Below are 15,237 nucleotides of genomic sequence, written 5' to 3' on the forward strand. Positions count from 1 at the left end.
TCAGGGTCCTGGGATCGAGCCCCGCATCGGGCTCTCTGCTCAGTGGGGAGCCTGCTTCCTCCCTGCCTCTCTGCCTACCTGTGATCTCTGTCTGTCAAATAAAGAAATAAAATCTTAAAAAAAAAAAAAAAGAAAGAACTCAAGTCAGTAGCTGCTTAGTCCTTCCTCCCACATTCTATTGCACTGAATTTAGTCACACTGCCCAAAGCTGCCAAGAAAGTGAGGGAATTTGAATAATTATTCAGGGTAACAACATGTCCAGCTGAAATTCAGGGACTCCCTTAACATGGAAGAAAGGAGAATAGATACTAGGGGATAATTAGCTGCTGCTAATTATCTGTCACACCCATCATAAAAGAAGTGCCACAAACCTCTCTTCCTCCAGAAGAAACCAGTCTTCAAATACAGTATTCTATTTTAATTGGCCACAGTACAGCCAACTATTCTGAGGGGAGAGAGTGGTGAGCAGAGGCAGACCTGCTTCAAGAACCTAAGAGTCTTAAAAAACATCATTGATAAGAAGAGAATTCTGCTGTGATGACTCATCAAGCTCAAGATGATTGTAACTATGTCTAGAATATTACAAAAGGATTATTCAAACCATTCTATAAGCAATTATCATGTCTGTGGCTGATTAACTCACTTGCCTAAGCCATCAATGTGGAAGCTTAAGACCATAGCTTCCATTCCCATTTAGCCCAATTAGTTCTATTTCTTTCCACAGCTAAAGACTCTTTTATAACATGGATCAATCATCTTGTATGTGCATAGTGTTGGTCACAAAAATAAACAGAAGGATTGATACAGGAGACACAGGCAGGGAAGAATAAACAGTTGGAATTCATAGTGCTAGAGGAGCAGAGCAAACCCATCATCACAATGGCACCCAGGCATTCTTTTATGTTAAAAGAAAATGCAAAGTAGTCCCTACTTTGCACTCAATACCACTAGGCAATGTGAAGGATACAAAAGCAACAGAAAACATGACCCTTCTCCTTAAAACAAACAAACAAAAAATCATCTTCTGTTTGGAGGAAATTCAGATTTTTGTTAAAGAAGAAATTAACTTCCAGGTGACTGTGAGGTGGTGTGGTGCTGATTGGATGCACTCTAGACTGGATGCAGGCTAGATTTTGAAAGTGAAAGACCAGTTCATGCTGACATGTGTCCTCCATAATTCCTCCTCACCCCTCAAAACACAGCTCAAGCATCACTTCCTCTTCCCTCCTGCTCAGTGTTAATCGCCTTCTCCCCTGTGACCATCCTGCCCTGTACAGTCTTCTGACCCTTCACTCCTCCTGCCTTGTAACTGACCTATTTCTGTTGCCCATATTTGACAGAGCATATGGTCCTTGAGAGCAGGCACCTTCTTTCATCATTCATCCATGGCCCAACCAGAGTGCTTGTCCAGTACCAAGTGGGAGAGAAGAATGAAAAATGAATCTCTCAAGGCTGCTGTGTGTGGGAGGCAGTGCTAAAGCTGATATGAGTTGCAACTGAACCCAGCTCTGGGATTCTAAGATTATACAGATTATATATTCCAAGTTATTTAGAAATTCAACTGGAATGAAACCTAATAACAGATAGGCTTTTGGAGATGATTTTTAAAGAAATCATTTTTAATTTGATGGAATTTGAATAGCAAAGGAAATCACAAAAGGAATAGGCTCTCCTCCTCTCATAGAGAGGAGGAAACTTTTTTTTTTTAATTTAAATTCAATTAGTATAGTACATCATCAGTTTCAGATGTAGAGAGGAAACTGGTATTCTGTGAGTGTGCATGTGTATGTGTGTGTGTATTTTCTGGGACAGGTGGGGGACAAGACCGCTGGGATAATGGATATGGCCTGAGTAGATCAGAGAATCTATTCAAGGACTAGTAGAGGAAATCAAGCTAATAACCAAAGAAAGGTCAAATGATATAGGGCTTTACATATAAGGAAGAGGCATTTATACTTTACCTAATATGCCCTAAGAAGACATCCCTTAAATGGGAAAATGGTATGAAAGTATTTTAGAAAAGTTACTTTGATGATTCTATGAAGAAGGTGAATTACAAGTGGTAAAACCAATGAGGAGATCAGATCAGCTTCAATTCAGAAAAGCGATAATGGGTTGACAGCAAAAAGTCCTAAATTAGTCTCATGAGTAAAGGTCACATATCAGGTCAGGTGTCAGGGTTTAAGGACTACAAAACAATGGAGCTATTTCAAGGGCAAGGAAATGGAATAAAGAAGAATGGAAAACTAAAGAGACAGTTCAAAGACTGAGGTGACCTTGGGATCAATCCCAGGATGGCCTTAGGAGGGAGAAGAAAGCTTGACCCAAAAGGTGGTTTCTTCTGACTGATTGATATACCTGGAAGACTGAGATGGTACCCTGGACAAAAATTGGTGATCCACCAGCACCGCCTGCTCCAAGCAGGGAAATGAGAAGATGCTCAGCTTATTTATAGACTTATAGGACTTCCCTGTTAGTGGGAGTAAGATGCCTGTGTTCCACAAGTGGATCTGGCAGGGAGATGAAAGGTGGATCCATGAGCTTGGGAAGAGACATGGTGGCCTACAGCAATACGGGAGAAAAAGACCAGCTTGAAATTAGTAGCAACATTCGCAGACAAAAATCATCAAATTGCTTTAAAATATCCTCCTTTCTTCCTGCAAGAATTTATTTAACAAATCCTTCATAATAGATAACAGCAAATATAGATATCATCCCAATCCATACAGAATTACAATGAATTTTAAGTATACAGGGCCAACAAAGAATCCAAATCAATCATGATTCACTACATTTCAGAAAACTTTCTCCTTAATGGTTTTGTGATTCTAAAAACACATGCCATTCTCTATCATGAAGAAGAAAAATATCTATGGAGTAAGACTTGAGGTTATTTTTCTTTTAGCAAAGAGTTACACAGAATTTCTGATGCTTTCTTTCATTTTCAAAACCAATATTTAGGTCAGGATAAATTTGATCTTCAAACAAGTTATTTTTTTATGATATCAAAAAGCTCTTATTGATTTTTATTAACAGAAAAACATTTTTTTGCTAATTCCTGGAGATAAGTGTAATGGAATTTAAATAAAAAGTGGGGCACATCATTCCATTTTAATAAGGTATTCAGAAGTTTCTCATCTGTGTTACTGAAACACGGGACTATCTAATCAAATTTTCCTTTAAGGCATCCAGAACAATTCCAGAGATTTTTTTTTTCTTTACTATCTTACTGCAAGTAAAAATAGATTTTTATTAAAATCAAAAGCTCTTCTACATTAAAATTTATGAATCCTGTGGAGACTCACATTTCACATGCCTTGTTAAAACTAAGACCTAAAAGTTAATTTTGTAATGAGCATGGCCAAGTCACTTTTCATTTAACAAGCGACTGGCTGGCAGTAGTGTTCACATCTGCTCTTTATTCATGAGATGAGAGACACAATGGGGAAAATCTGATGGAATGTTTACCAGTCTCCAATGGTCTATTAATAATAGTCACCTTTCCCCATCAAAATGAAGCTGTCTTCATCATTTGCTCTACCAAACTGGAGCCATCAATATAGAACCTGTTAGGAAAGGGCTCTGAGGCCAGACTCAAAGAAAAAAAATCTCATCTCTTCTATTTAACAGCTGGTCACCTTGAGTCAAGTATTTAACCTCTTTAAATTTTAGCTTTTGTGCATATAAAATATTATAAAATAGTAAGTAATAATAGTAACGATCTTCTACAACAGTTGGGAGAGTGGAGGAGGCAGTAGGGTGTGCTAGAGAGGGGTAACAATTGCTACTATTGACTGAGTGCCAACCATGTACCAGAAACTGTCTCAAGTGTTTTTATGTATTAACCTAGTTACTCCTCATGCTAATCTATCATTAGCTTCATTTTATAGCTAAAGAAAATGTGCCATAGTAACTTGTCTAAGATCTAACAAATGGCAATGCCAGGATTTTAACTCAAGCATCTGGCTTCATAGTTCACATTCTGAGCTATTACACCTTACTGCCTCAAGGCAGTAGATAAAAGTTCTCACCTATCTAAGCAACTACCAATGAGGGCTCAGGATATTAGCTTGCCTCAAAAGAGAAAGAGAGATAACCAGTTCTCAGTTATTTCTTGGATATTGTCACTATCAAAGGCAATAGAAACAGCCGGCTACAGAGGACTATACTGACAGGTTCTAGCAAATCTATCTCTTAGGAGATAAGAGGGCAGATATATGTGACTTTAAAAACTAAAGGGACCACCTCACACCCATTAGGGTGGTGACCAGTGGGGGGGGGGGGGGGAAAAGCAGGCAATAAGTGTCAGCGAGGATGTGAGAAAAATTGGAGCCCCTGTGCACTGCTGATGAGAATGTAAAACAGGGCAATCACTGTGAAAAACAGTGTGGTGGTTCCTCAAAAAACAAAGAGTAAAACCATCATATGTCCAGCATTTCCACTTCTGGGTATATACCCAAAAGAACTGGAAGCAAGGATTCACACAGATGTCCATCCATGTTCATAGCAACTTTATTCACAATACCTAAAAGATGGAAACAACCCAAATGTCCACTGCTAGATGAATGGATAAACAAAATGTGGTATACACTTACAAATGACTATTATTCAGGCTTAAAAAATTTAAAAAAAATGAAATTGTGACACATGCCACAATGTGTATTAATCCAGAGGGCATTATATTAAGAGAAATAAGCCAAGCACAGGACAAATATTGTATATTTCACTTATATAAGGTATCTAGTCATATTCATAGACAGAAAACAGAAGGGTGGCTGCCCTAAGTTGAAGAAGGTGGTAATGTTAAATTATTGCTTAACGGATACAGAGATTCAATTCTTTTTTTTTTTTTTTTAAGATTTTATTTATTTATGACAGAGAGAGATAACAAGAGAGGGAACACAAGCAGGGGGAGCTGGAGAGGGAGAAGCAGACTCCTGGCTGAGCAGGGAGCCAGATATGGGGCTCAACCCCATGACGCTGGGATCATGACCCCAGCTAAAGGCAGATGCCCAACAACTGAGCCCCCCAGGCATCCCCAGAGATTCAATTCTGCAAGAAAAAAGAGTTCTGGTCATCAATGGTGGGGATAGTTGCATAAAATTGTCAATGTTAAGAACTGTCATGTTAAAAATGGTTAAGATGGTAAACATGATGTTACGTTCACTTTACCAAAAATTTTAAAAGTAGTTAAAAAAAAGTAGGAGGAAAAGAAGAGAACTGGAAATGACCTCCGGCTGCCTCCCTTACCTCCAAGTTTCCGCACAGTGTTCACCAAGTGGGTAAGGAGTCTAAGCATGGTGGTCCAAAAGCTGCAAGTCCCAGCCTCTGCCAGGCAAGCTCTGCAGACCTCTGTGGGGACTGCCACTTAACTGCCCCTTCTCTACTTCAGCAAATATTACCTTGTAGGGAATTAAGACCTGGCTGCCAGACAGTCCACCTCATCCAGTGGCTCCAAAGTACAAACTAGACTTAAGGTTCCTTCCTTCTTCACGAATAAATGTGCATGACAATTTTAGGGTTCCAAAGGTGAAGTTAAAAATAGGGTTTTTCTTCCTATAAATGAAGGGATCTTTATAGAACCCATACATACTTAAGTTATGAAAGAAACAAAACTAAGTTTTACTTCAGCCACATGGCCTCACCAAACCTGTGGCAAGAAAGGGAACATTCACTGGAACTCTAGGCACATAACCTGTCTGGATTAGAAGGAAGCAAAAACTGACCACAGCAAGAAATAATAAGTAGTGGAGAGGTTGTGGAGAAAGGGGAACCCTCTCAGAGTGTTGGTGGGATTGCAAGTTGGTGCAGCCACTTTGGAGAATAGTGTGGAGGTTCCTCAAAAAATTAAAAATAGAGCTACCCTATGGCCCAGCAATTGCATTACTGGGTATTTACTCCAAAGAAACAGATGTAGTGGAAAGAAGGGCCATATGCATGCTAATTTTCATAGCAGCAATGTCCACAATAGCCGAACTGTGGAAAGAGCCAAGATGAGATGCCTTTCAACAGACGAATAGATAAAGAAGATGTGGTCCATATATACAAGGGAATATTTCAGCCATCAGAAAGGATGAATACCCAACTTTTGCATCAACATGGATGGGACTGTAGGAGATTATGATGAGTGAAATGTGTCAAGCAGAGAAAGACAATTATCATATGGTTTCACTTATTTGTGGAACATAAGGAATAGCATGGAGGACATTAGGAGAAGGAAGGGAAAAACGAAGGGGTTATCAGAGAGGGAGATGACCCATGAGAGACTATGGACTCCAGGAAACAAACTGAGGATTTTAAGAGGGAAGAAGGGTGGGGGGATCGGGTGAGCCCGGTAATGGGTATTAAGGAGGGCATGTATTGCATTGAGCACTGGGTACTGTATGCAAACAATGAATCATGGAACACAATATCAAAAACTAATGATGTACTGTACAGTGACTAACATAATAAAAATAAATAAATAAAAATAAAAATAAATAAAAAAGGAAAGCCAGCATGGTTCTAGGAATAGGCAGGTCCCCAAAGAACAACATTTCCCTCTCATGGCGCAAGGAGAAACAGCAGTTCCACTCACAGGTTTTTTTCTACCATGAATTCAGTGGGTCAGGAATTTTGTAGATGACATAGTGGGGATGGCCTCTCTCTGCTCTGTGATGTCTAGGACTACAACACAGGGTGAATCAATGGCTGGGGCTTAGAATCACCAAGAGGTATCTTCATTTACAGGTCTGGTTATTGGTGCTGATTGTCTAGAGACCTCAGCAAGGCTGTAGGCAAGAACACCTACATATGTTATTTGCATGTTGTTTCTCTATGCAGGCTACGTTGGGCTTTCTGATAGCACGACACCTGGGTTCCACATGAACATCTCAAGGTAGGAGTGTCAAAGTCACACTGTAAGGAAAGTATGACAGATGGGAAATATTGGCGGCTATCTCTGGAAAATACAATGTGCCATATGTCCGCCTCTTTGCTTAGAGTCTTGTTTGTGGTAGATACTTTCTGGTGGGCCTAGACATAGGACACAAAAATCCACACACTTTTGCCTACTTCCTTAGGTACCTCCACATACCCCTTCCCATATCTCTTTGCTATTGAACTTCAAATACTGTATCTTACAGGCCCTTGACACACTCAACCACACCATTCACTATTGCTCAGGACTGTTTATCCTTATCTCGGACTCCTCTTGCCATTCAGAGGAGATGGTTCAATGTACATATTGAAGTTCTGCCCACTGTCCATCACTGTCCTTTATGGCCCCTTCCCAAGTGGGATGGTAGAATAGTAGCAGTTCTATCTCCTACCATTGTCAGTTCTACCAACATACCAAGCTTGAACCAGTCTTGAGAATTTTCCTCTATCATCAGTTGGCCATAGGGAACACCCCATGAGGCCGCAGGTGTGACCCGAGGAATACAAGAGACAGGGTGACCTGAACCAATTGTTTATTTATCTTATTTTTGACTTCTGGGCCTGCTTAGATGTATCTCATATAAACCATTCCTATTGTTCAGTAGCTATTGATGTGTGTACCCAACCTTACCAAACCCAGATCTTGAAGGGGCAGCTCTGTTCATACAATCATTTGATGTTCCATTGTCAAATGCTCAGTTTCTATGACAACTAAGTATCAAGCTAGTGGTTGCATTTTGAATAGTTGAGCTATAGAAGGCATGGCCTTATTGTAGAACTCTAGGAGTTTGTGCTATGATTCTCCATTTAGGTCCAGCCAGATTCCCTACAGCATCATTATCTGTCACCTAGCACCTACAGGTTGCCACATCATTATGAACTGAATGCAAGAGTAGCTCATATTACAACCTGGAAGTGGTGCTGGGCCCTCTTTTCTCAAAACTGATAGCCTTGGGGCACCTTGGTGGCTCAGTGGGTTAAAAGTCTGTCTTCAGCATGGGTCATGATCACAGGGTCCTGGGACTGAGTCCCGCATCAGGCTCCCTGCTCGGTGGGAGGTCTGCTTCTTCTACCCCTGCTCATGATCTCTCTCTCTCAAATAAATAATATCTTTAAAAACAACAACAACAACAACAGCAACTGGTAGCCTTTTGAGACACCTAACTTAACTGACATCTGATAAATGCCCTTTTAAAAAATTTTTTAGCATTTTTAAAATTTTTATTTATTTTTAAAGATTTTATTTATATATTTGACACAGAGAGAGAGCATGCATATGCAGGGAGAGCAGTAGACAGAGGGAGAAAGAGAAGCAGGCCCCCCGCTGAGCAGAGCTTTCCCCACGTGGGTTTAGATCACAGGGCCCTGGGATCACGACCTGCACAGACGGCAGACGCCCAGCCAACTGAGCTCACCAGGCACCCCTTAAAGCATTTTTTTTTTTAAAGATTTATTTATTTGAGAGAAAGAGAGACAGGGGTTCATGATCTCAAAATCCTGGGATTGAGCCCCTTGTCAGGCTCTCTGCTCAGCAGGGAGTATGTTTCTCCTTCTGTGCTTTCTCTCTCCCCCTCTTTCTCTCTCATAAATACATACATACATACATACATACATACATACATACATACATGAAAGAAAAAAATGAAGGACAGAGAACCTGGAACAGTTATCTACTAATGCCTATTCCCGTTTGGTTTAGAGTTGCCCTTGGGAGTACTAACTTCTTTAAATCTTGGGCTCAACAAGCTCCCATGATGCCAGAGAAGCAGACAGTAGGGATGTTCAAGGAAGGCAGCTATCAGCATGATGAAAATGGTCTACCATAGCTGCAAGGAAGCTTAGACATGGACCAAGGGAAAATAGAGCAGGGTATTCACAGTATTGCTTCAAATTCTCTGTCCCCAGTTCCTGGCACCGAGCTCCTAAAACTGTAGGAATTTCCTAAGTGATAAAGGCACGAGGAGCATCTTCTGTTCTAATATTTGGGTTTTGACCATAGTTCCTGGCACAGAACTCCTAAATTCCTTGGAGTTTCCTGCATGATAAGAAAGTCTTTTTTTCTAATAAAGTACCATGTGGTAGGCTCCTAGAAGGGGCTGGTCACCAGAAAGACTGAGTCATAATTTGAAGTTTGGAAACTTCAGTCCCACTCCCCAACTTCCAGGAAGGGGAAAGGAGCTGGAGATTAAGCGAATGATGAGTCATGCCTACAAGATGAAGCCTCTATAAAAATCCCAAAAGTGTGGTGTTCAGAGAGCTTCCAGGTTGGTGAACACATCCAACTCCATGGAGACAGAACCTCTTGTACTTGGGACCATTCTGGACCTTATGCATACCTTCATCTTTCTGTTCACCTGTATCCTTCATATAAAAAACTGACATACAAAAGTATTGTCTCAGTGCTATGAGATATTCAAGCAAATGATCAAATCTAACAAGGGGGTCACGGTAACCTCTGATTATAGCCAAGAGGTCAGAAATGCAGGTGACAACCTGAAACCTAAGACTGGCATCTGAGGCGGAAGGTGGGCAGTGTTACAGGACTAAGCTCTTATCCTCCGAGGGTTGTGCTAACATCAAAGCATTTTTTTTTTTTTTTTTGCTTTAAAAAAAATGCAACATTGCTACCTCACATTGCTAACTCTGGTTGGCATCAGAACTGAACTGAATTATAGGACACCCAGCTGGTGTGGTGTCACAGAGAATTACTTGATCTATGGAAACCCCACACATCTGGTGTCAGAGGCATGGTCAGTGTGGTATTAGTGTGAGAGTAAAGGAGAAATACAGGAGCAGTTTTCCCAGAATATATATGATCTATTCTAAATCTAAGGGGTTTAGCATGGCATATTGTTATAAGTGAAGAGATCATGAACTGGGAATTTCAGCCTGAAGGTAAATACAAAGATACAGAAGTATGGAAAATAATGAAAAGGCTATTGAAGACAATGTGACATCAGAATAAAGACTGACACTGAGCAGTGGAGCAGAACACGAGGTCCTAAAACTGTCCCCTAAACAAATGATCAGCTGGGTTTATGATAGAGCTATCACTGCCAATTACTGGAGAAAGGAAAGACTGTTTAAACAGAAATGAATGGTGCTGGGACTACTGCTTATCCAAGAGAAAAAAGTGAAATTGGATTCAACCCTAACACCATATACATAAACCAAATCTAGATGGACTCATGTTATTAAATAAATAAATAAATAAATCCCAAGAGAACCCTTGATTTCACATAGATGTAAAAGATGGTGGAGATGGGAAGGGGAGAGAGGGTGTTTCAGTGGTTATTTATTGTGGACAAAATGACTATAAAGGTTCACTAGATAAATCAAGAAAAACACATTAGCAGAAAGATATCATGGCAACCCACCTAATTCATCTATTCTCTGTCATTTTTGCCATTAAAATGCCATTGAATGCCAGAGAGCTCTCATTCCCCTAACTGGCAGTGCATCAGATCTCCAGAGCATTCTTGAATTCTCAGGCCCCATCTCAGACCTACTCAATGAGAACCCCTTGGAGGCAGTACCCAGGAGTTTCTATTTTTAATAAATTTTAGCAGAAAATTCCACTACATGGCCAGAATTGGGAACCACAATCCTGTATCATTATTAGGTCTCAGAATTCATTGAGAAAATAGAAGCTACAAGACAGGAATGCCATCAAATCTCATTGAATGAAGTGGCCCTGCTACTGTGAGATTTTATGTCCCCATTGGCTTTGGATCTTTAAGTGTTCCTCTCTGTGAGAACGTGACCCCTATAATTCTCCCCTCTCTTCCTCAACTCTTAGCAGCATACCCTTGTTTGGGGACCACTCTTCTTCCTTGCTTCCATGATATCACATTTGCCTAGCTCTGCTCTTTCCTCTCTCTCCTGGGCTCTTGGGTCCCAAGAGTGAAGGTGCAGCGTCTTAGTCATTTCAGGCTGCCATACACATTACCATAGACTGGTAATGTTATACAACAAACAAGCTTCTTTGGAGGCTGGAAGTCCAAATTCGTGGTGCTGGCATGGTCAGGCTCTTGATGAGGGCCCTCCCTCTCCAAATACCGTCATACTGGGATTATGATTTCACCATATGAATTTGGAATTGGAGTGGGAGGTGGGATACAGTCTGTCCACTGCAGCTGGGAATGATTTCCTCTTCTCCACATTGTCTAAGCAATTTCAACCAGTCTCTTTCCTTCTATTTTCACCATCATACTCCAAGCAATGGCTATCTTACTTGGGCGACTGCCACAGTCTCCAGTCTGTCCCTGCTCCTACTGCACTCTAGACAGCTTTGAAAAATTCAAGCAGATCTTCTGGCCTAAAAATATCTCGTGTTCTCCCATTTGAAATCCTTACCATGCCTAAGAAGCCCTTCAGGGTCCCTGCCTGTCTTTCCATACTCCTCTCTTGCCATGCTCCTCTCCTAATTCTCCCACCCAGGTCACAAGTGCTGCTTATTTCTTTTATAGCACTTTTATCATCTTAAATTATTTATTGACTTGTCATCTGATTCTACTTCGTCTAAGATCAAACTCATCATTTCACCCCCAAACTATTCCCTCATTTTTGTTTTGCTAGTTTCATCAAAGATGATATCATATTTCACTTTTTAGGACCTGAAAAACTATTTTTTTGTCCTCTCCTCCTCACCATTTTACTTCCAAACTATTTTTCACAAATCGACAGTGATGTTCCTCACTTCAGTTCTTCTTTCTCTTCTATACTATTTTTTTCCTAGTCCATTGGATATGGGTCATTTTGGGGTCACAGATCACTTTGAGTTATGAAAGCCACGGGCAGATGGGAAGCCACCTACTAGATGGGTGACTGGAGCCAAATTACTTAATTACCTAACTTTAGTTTCACCATCTATAAAATAGAGAAACTAACAGTACAAACATGAAGAAGATGTTTTTGTGCCCCTCAGTCCACTCTGAAATCAGTCCAGCGATAGAGAAAAGTTCTGGGTAGCTGCTAGAATTCCACCTCAAGCATGCTGAGTTACATAACTCTGCTCTTCTGCCTCAGGGCTTTCTTCAGTGGCAGCATAGCCCGAGAGTATCTGGAAATTCAAATTCCTGGGGACAACCTTCAAACAATAGTGGATGGCAGTCAGTGGATATCCTATTCCTTTTTTTTTTTTTAATGATTTTATTAATCTATTTGACAGAGAAAGCACAAGTGGTGGGGCTAGCAGAGGGAGAGGGCGAAGCAGTCTCTCTGCCGAGCAGGGAGCCTGATGCAGGGCTCAATCCCAGGACCCTGGGATCATGACCTGAGCCAAAGGTAGCCACTTAACCGACTGAGCCACTCAGATGCCCTGGATATCCTACTCCTGTGGATAACTCCAAGGCAGTCTACACTGTTTCTCAGAGGGTCCCTTACAGGATAAAGAGCCAGTTATATAACCAATTTACTATTCATCCTTCCTTCCGTATCTCACTCTCCCTGTCTTTATTTCTGCCCCCTCCCCCACATCAGATCATATCCCAAATAAACTACTTGTATCCATGTTCTGCTTTTAGGGGAACCTAAACTATGGCAGTAAACATATCCGTTAGGATCCCAGCAGGGAAAAAATGCATCCTTTAAGTTGCACAAATAAAAAAAAAAAATTAGTAAAGGAAGCATTTATGCAGATGAGGTAGGGTTAGGAAAACAACCCAAGGGCTGGCAACGGTGGAGAGCCATTATTACCCCTAAGCCTGAGAGAGACTTGGCCTCCAATGGAGGGATGAGGGCAAGGTCAAGTGCCCTGCATGGTGACACCAATTTAGCTTTCCTAAAACAGTATTTCCATCACATCCTTTGCATCTAATGAACACTAATATCTGGAATTCTTGGTTGGATATTCAAGATTAAGACATGGAGGTGGAAGAACTCAAGAATCATCTAATTCATTCCTTTTATGAGCAAAGCGAAGCCCACCAAGATTAAATGACATGTCCAAACAATATGCCAATCAATATCCATTGACAAGGTCAAATTCAAGTACCACGTCCTTTATGAAGGCTTCTCCGTGCACTCTGCTGGGAAGTGAATGCTTCCTCTTGTAAATTCTCCTAATACTCATTTAGAAATCATACAGAAAGAAGAAGATACAGATCTATTTCAACCTGAGCTTCTCCATGTTAGATGAGGCAATCAAATACTGGGGTACAGAATTTTACAACAGATGAGTTTCTAAAGTAGGATGTCAATTCACTGATCAATAGAGCAGTTAAATGGATATACAGCTTAGGCTGGCTATAAGCTTTTTTCTGTAAACGACCAGGTATAAATACATCAGGGACACAGTCTCTGTTGCATGTTTCTTTTCTTTTTCTTCTTTCTTCCTTACTTCCTTGCTTTCTGGCTTTTGGTGTGTTTTATTTTGTTGTTGTTTTTCAGCAGTGCATTGAAAATGTAAAAACTATCCTCACTTACTGGGTGATAGGTTGCATTTGCTGGGGGCATTAGTTTGCTGACTTTTTATATCTGTCACCAGAAAGGAAGCTGACTTGGGAAACAAACTTAACAGGTTGCTTAGTAAGTAAAGCAATAAAGAATAAAAGAAGTTCAAATTCAGTCACGCAATCTATATATTGTCAGTGTCCATGTGTGCCAGGTACTGTTCATGGTCCTAAGGTCACAGTGGTGAACAAGAAAGATGCAATTCTAATCCCCAAGGAGATGAGTGGGTGTGTGATAAGAAATGAATAAAGCATTTAACAGGAGTGACATAATGATTCTGACTACTTTCTGTGTGGAAGCAAGACTGAGGTGGGACAAGAGAAAACAAGAGAAAAACAGGTTAGAAGACTATTACAGTGGCTCAGAAGAGAATGATTACCTCAGACCAAGGCTGTAGTGGTGGAAGTGATGAGATGATTGGTTAAATGGCTAGATTTAGGATATATTTTGGAGATAGATCCCTCCAAACTTACCAATGAATCAGATGACAACAATGCAACCAGAAGAATGGTCCTCACATTTACTGAAGTGAAAGAGGTTAGAAGGTAAAAGGGGGTTGGGATCCAGGACACAGAAGGAAGACTGATCTGGGATAATATCAGGAACAGTGGGAAAAGGAAATAATATGGGAAAGACAGCAGAACTGTCTGGAAGCTTTGAGTGTTGTTTGAGATGTTGGGTCACTAATTGGAATTCTTAGTGAGTTCTTACATAGCACCTAATTTAACTACTGAAAATGTCTTTTTCCTCTAAGTGAATTTTCCCTTATCTTTTAAATTAGATAAATAAATACTATTAAATGCCACAAAAATATATGTAACATGTCTAAAGTTATAAATCATAAGAATTCAATGCATATCTATGAACTCTCCACTTTATCTAAATTGGACATTTGCCAGTAAGTTACATTTACCTTTGTTCTTCTTAATCTCATCTCCTGGTTACTCCATAGCCTAAATTTTGTGTTTACTACTCTCTTTCTTTAAAATCACATGTGTACTTTTTGACCTAAACAATTTTTGGTTTTCCCTGCATTTGAACATTATAAAATGGCAGCTGACATTTTAAAACTCAGCATTATGTTTCCAAAATATATCCACGTAATTACGTATGTTGATTCATTTCCTATGCTTAATTGTATGGCTATATTATAACATAGTTATCCATTTTCCTATACAAACATATTTCGGTTGTTTTCACTTTTTTGCTGTTACTAACAATGCTGCTGTGAATGTTCTGTAGTATCCAACCGTTTGCCAAGTGTGTATATTTAAGAGTAGAAATTGCTGGATCATGAGGTGTGTAGTTTTACTTCTATAAGACTGTGCCAAATTGTTTTTCCAAGAGGTTATTACCAATTTACATTCACACCAGTAAGGTGAAGGAATTCCCACTGATGCATGTACTCTAGAATTTGGTAATGTCAGACTTCCTTAATTTTGTCAATTTACTGCATGAAAAACAGTGTCTCGTTGAGGTCTCTTTTATTTCCCAGGTTAGTAGGAGACAGAACATCATTTAACCTGTTTATTGGTCATGACACTTCCTCTTCCATGCTCGTATTTCTTATCTAACTTTCCTTTTCCATAATCTATCAATCCTATCTCTGCCACTTCGCGCTGGAATTTTAAGACAAGAAATACTGTACGTTTTTTACCTGTAGTTAAGCAGCAACTGACTCGCTCCTCTTGTTTCAGAAGTAAAGGAGACCGAGGACTCTGAGCCTCCAGACCACTAAAGTCTTTCCGTGGGCGAGTCCTTCCGGACCAATCAAATTTTCTTAACCTACACTGTCTAAAAATAGCAGCACACAGATCTACACCCAATGCTCAACATTCATGGTCATGAGTTCTTGCACACGTTTCC

This window comes from Mustela nivalis (assembly GCF_964662115.1).
Source record: "Mustela nivalis genome assembly, chromosome: 1".
NCBI lineage: Eukaryota > Metazoa > Chordata > Mammalia > Carnivora > Mustelidae > Mustela > Mustela nivalis.